This window comes from Mugil cephalus, chromosome 19 (assembly GCF_022458985.1).
Source record: "Mugil cephalus isolate CIBA_MC_2020 chromosome 19, CIBA_Mcephalus_1.1, whole genome shotgun sequence".
Taxonomy (NCBI): Eukaryota; Metazoa; Chordata; class Actinopteri; order Mugiliformes; family Mugilidae; genus Mugil; species Mugil cephalus.
In genome coordinates this window covers 139,643-145,277 of record NC_061788.1, presented here as the reverse complement: position 1 = coordinate 145,277, position 5,635 = coordinate 139,643, and positions in this window count along the sequence as shown.

Genomic DNA, 5,635 nt, shown 5'->3' with positions numbered 1-5,635 from the left:
TTTTTCTTTCTTTTTTTTTGGTTCACAAATATACATACATACGATATACAGTACATACGATACAAATAGCTCAAAGTTGTTGTATCATCTAGTTTTTATTTCTTTTTGTCACCTTAGATAATTGAGATCTGTTGGAGTCCACCTTTTGTTTGTTTTGTACGTTTCCAGGCTACAATTTGAGCCTAATAATAAATAGCTTTTTTAGTTCCTTAACACTACCCATTGAGCTACTGCACAAGCTGGGTCATAACATTATGTGTGCATAACTATCTATTCCCTCACCATGAACTACTGACACATGGTATAGACCAGGCATGTCAAACATGCGGGCCGGACCCGGCCCGTTGGGTGATTTAATCCGGCCCGGCATAAATTTCTGAGTATGTCAAAAAAAGAATCGAGTCTCTAGCTCATTTCTATTAAAAGTTGTGATTTTTTTAAACCAAATGCTCCCTCCGGCCGCTAGAGGGCAGTAAATGTGTAAAAGCGCTCACGTCAAGCATGCGGCACTGACACGAGTTAGTCACAGGAAATAAACATTCGCAACGTGATGTGTCCAAGTAAAAATAAACCGGCAATCTTGCTTCACCATTCACCACTACTAAACAAGTTATCGGTCAACACACCCTTCCCAAAATGGCACTGTCAAAAAAAAAGAAGAGTGGACACGGAGTGCAGAGTTTTCCAGGAGAAATGGACCGAGAAGTATTTATTCACAGAAGTGAATGCAAAACCAGTGTGCTTGGTATGTAATCAGCAACTTGCAGTGTTCAAAGAGTTTAATATTCGGCGCCACTCATCATAAAGACAAGTATGTCATATTAAAGACAATTAATATTGTGCAGTATATTCTCAGCCTCAGTAGGCCCAGCCTAGTAGTTTGATCTGATGTAGTCTAATCCTATTGCCCATGCACTGCTATAACTTTTTATTTTATTTACTTATTTTATTTTATTTTGTATTTCTTTTTTTATTTATTTCAAAGCAGTATGACAATTAAGGCGAAAATATTTTTTTCATAGCTCCCACTTGAGTTTGTTTAGTGTGGTGAGTTGGTTCAGGTGTAAAACTGCATTCACTCAGCTGTTAAAATAAACTAGTTGTTAACACATTCACCGCCACACATGAAAAATCTTTTTTTTTTCATTGTTTTTGAATAAATGTGTTGTGCTTAGAAAAGATCCCTTGTCATCCGTGATTATAATATGTAGGGTAGGCTAAAAATGTAGGCTGAATGATAAAGCATAGTAATGAAAAACAAAGCTAAATATTTGGAGTTGACATTCTTTTACTGATCCGGCCCACCTGAGAACAGAAAGTCTGGATCCGGCCCCAGAGCCAAACTGAGTTTGACATGCCTGGTATAGACCAAGTGTCAAAGGGAGGGATGCTACCAGAGATACAGAGACACTACTTGTTCACTAGGGTGTCTCTAATTTTATTCCAAGTGACACGTGAGGGCTGTTAACCCATTCGTTTCAAGAGCAGTAATTAAACATTTATCCTTTTTGTAATCACTCCTGACTTCTTGATCTGTTTGTGTTTAGATTTGAATTGCATTGTGTGCTTGGACCACAGGAGTGCTGCAGGGGCATTTATAACAGATAGATAGATAGATAGATAGATAGATAGATAGATAGATAGATAGATAGATAGATAGATAGATAGATAGATAGATAGATAGATAGATAGATAGATAGATAGATAGATAGATAGATAGATGTCAGAGGTCACATTCAGTCAGCTCAATGTCCTCCTGTCTGTTCTTCTTCCGCCCCCTGCTGGCCTGGAGAGACATGACAGTGCACAAATCTGACTTACTACCTCACTCTACTCTTCAATTAACTCAGTCTGATGTATACAGTACCTTACAGTAGAAATAAAGGACAACGACCACTAACAGCAGAGGCAGGACGACCACTTTGATGATAAGAACTGTTGGATCTGATAATCTTGAATAAAGATTATGATTTCATGATTGGATATTGGTAGATATCCAATCGTATTTAACAGCTTTCTGAATCTTATGAATGGAAGTCAAATGTGACCAAACCAAGGTTCTGTGTGTCTAATTAGTCAGTATTAGATAGTGAGTATTGTTTGGTTACCAAGATAACCCTCTGAGCTCGTAATTATGTATCCGAGTAAAAGGATTCTCATCCATTTGTCAGGTGGAGGTATTAGACTGTTTGGGGCTGAGGGAGGCATGTGTTGGATGCCGAGGTTATCATAGTAAAACATGAGAATCAGGGTTCTCCTGATATACTAACATGGTTCCATGAAGAATAACATGGGGGCTGTTGTCACTGGATCATTCAGTCAGTTTGGACTGGTCATGTTTTCAAAGATGCTTATGAACACTTAGAGGGAAATTTCAGAGTCTCTGTTTAGCTGAGAGAAGAGAGAGGACGACTTTCAGAGGAGAAATTATGAGAAAATACATAAATGTGATAAACACAGCTGTAGCTTCCTTGGTGGGCGGGTTTTGCAGGAGGAAACAAGAAGTGAGCAGAGTGATTGTTGTGATGTATCGCCCACCTGCTCCTTAGTCAGAATTTTTAGCTGAATTCTCTGAGTTTCTAAGTGATTTAGTTCTTAGAACAGATAAAGTCATTATAGTAGGTGACTTTAAACAGGAATGGTTTGTTTGAAGAGTTTCAGTCAGGTTTAAGAGCTCATCATTGTACAGAAACAGCTCTGGTTAAAGTTACCAATGATCTCCTCATGGCTTCAGACGATGGACTTGCCTTTATACTTGTCCTGCTAGATCTTAGTGCTGCATTTGACACTATTGATCACAGTATTCTACTACAGAGACTTGAAAGTGTGATCAAGATTACAGGAACTGCACAAGACTGGTTTGAATCATATCTGTCAGACAGATTCCAGTTTGTCCATGTAAACAACAACTCTTCTATATATACCAAAGTAAGCTATGGAGTTCCTCAGGGTTCTGTGCTAAAACCAATATTATTCACATTATACATGCTTCCCTTAGGCAATATTATTAGAAAGCACGGCATAAACTTCCATTGCTACGCAGATGATACCCAGCTATATTTATCCATGAAACCAGATGATACTAATTCGCTGGTTAAACTCCAAGCACCTTAAAGACATAAAGGCCAGGATGACCTGTAATTTTCTACTTTTAAACTCAGACAAAACAGAAGTTATCGTATTTGGCTCTAAACATGTCAGAGATTCATTATCTAATCACCTGCTTTTGTTGGATGGCGTTACCTTGGCCTCCAGTACTACTGTGAAAAACCTTGGTGTTATATTTGACCAGGATATGTCCTTTAATTCTCACATAAAGCAGGTGACCAGGACTGCTTTCTTTCACCTTTGTAATATCATCAAAATTAGGAACATCCTTTCTCAGAGTGATGCGGAAAAACTAGTTCATGCATTTGTGTCTTCCAGGCTGGATTTTTGTAACTCGTTACTGTCTGGCTCCAAATACTCTTTAAAAAGCCTCCAATTGATTCAAAACGCTGCAGCAAGAACACTGACAGGAATTAGCAAGAGAGATCATATTACTCCAGTATTAGCTTCTCTTCATTGGCTCCCTTTAAAATCTAGAATTGAATTTAAAATCCTCCTCCTTACATACAAGGCCCTGAAAGGCCTAGCTCCATCATATCTGAAAGACCTCATAGAACCATACTGTCCCAACAGATCACTACGATCTCTAAGTGCAGGTCTGCTTGTGGTTCCTAGAGGTTCTAAAAGTAGAATGGGAGGTAGAGCCTTCAGCTATCAGGGTTCTCTCATGTGGAACCAGCTCCCAGTTTGGGTTCTGGAGGCAGACACAGTCTCTACATTCAAGGTCAGGACTAAGACTTTCCTTTTAGACAAAGTTTATAGTTAGAGCTGGACTTAACCATCCCTTAGTTATGCTGCTATAGGCCTAGGCTGCAGGGGGACGATGCACTGAGGACATGTCCTCTCCTCTTTCTTCTCTGGCTCCTGTCCTCTAATATCTTATCATTTTATTTTCTATCTCTTATAATTTACTAACCACTGTGTCTCCCTCTCTCCCCTCCATCTTCTTGTGAGGGTCTGTGGTCTGGAGTGCTGAATATCTGACCTGTGGAGTTCTAAGCTACATCTGCTGCCGTGGCCTCATCAACCAGCCCAGTCTTCTAAACTACATCTGTCCCAGTCTTCATGTCCTCCTCCAGTTGTCCACTCCTACCTAGATGAACTATTCACCAACCTGCCCATGGTTCCGGTTATACTCACAAACTGTCTCACAGATCATCAGCTATGTGTTATATTACTAGATCCTACATGTTTCCTTCAGCTTGATGTTTGTATCTATGACAGAAGTTAGTTTATCTTGTTTCTCCTGTTCTTCTTTTCTCTCTATCTTCTCTGTTTCTACCCGGGTGGTCTTCAGCAGATGGTTCCTCCATATGAGCTGATTCTGCTCCAGGTTTCTTCCTGTTAAAAGGGAGTTTTGCCCTCAGGCTGCTCTGGAGGTTTCAGGCTGGTTTTTGTAAAGTGTCTTGAGACAATTTGTATTGTTATTGGCGCTACATAAATAAAACTGAATTGAATTGAATTGAATTGAATGTAGCCTTCTACCAACTGTTTAATGGTGTCCTAATTGATTTTTTTTTTACAGCTCTCTTGTTTCACTATGTTCTCCGTCAGGTGCAGTGACACTTTACCCCCTTTGGTCTGATAGGCATAACTTTTAGGCCCTGCAGCTGCAAACTCTTGAATGCTGTTCTCGCCCAGCTCATCTGTCAGCTGCCCCAGGTAGTTCCTGTGGGGAGTGGAGTCATTCCCTCTCTGATGATGTAGATTAAACTGTCTGTATCGTAGAACAGAATCTGCTCATGCTCATGTACCAGCTCCATAAATATGTTGTTTCTTTTCCCAGGAGGGAGGACGTACCTGTCCCTGTACTGCCACTGCACCATAGTCATTCAGAAAGCCACAGCACTTCACGATGTACTGCTCTGAAAACAGAAACTCGAAAAACTGTTCAGGTTTTCTGACAAGGTGGTTCTCTGTGCAAACTTATCCCCACTAACAGCCCCACTAACAATAGCCCCGTTAGAGCTCTATTCATAGGGTAAGTAGCCTAGACACACAGTCCCCTCCATTGAAGGACAGGTAAGTACCAGCCATTATGGAAATAGTGACCCCAGTTTCTGGTCAAACAAGTTTCTGATGGGTGGTACCCACAGAGTTTTCCTATGTAAACCTCAACTTTCCACTAGTCTATCAGAACTGAAGTTACTCGGATGAAACGTCTTCAAGAATGTCTACAAGTCCAGCTGACCTTATTCAACACCTTTTGGATTACCATGACCTGGATGACTGAGAACCTTCACAGACACTTAACATGGATTATAATTACTCCCATATGTGACCTTTGACCTTCAGCAACATCATCTGTGCGATTAATTCCCTAAGGACTCACCCCATTGACCTACAGGTCAACGAGGGTAGTCCATCAAACCTTTTGACAGAAGGTATCTATTTATGTTTTTCTTCTCATTCAAGCTTTGGAAAAAAATAAATTTAATTATACAGGCTGAACACATGTTACTGTGATGAAAATGCACACTTAAAATACATCAACTTTTACAGAAACATAGTTCAGCAGAAGTTTAAC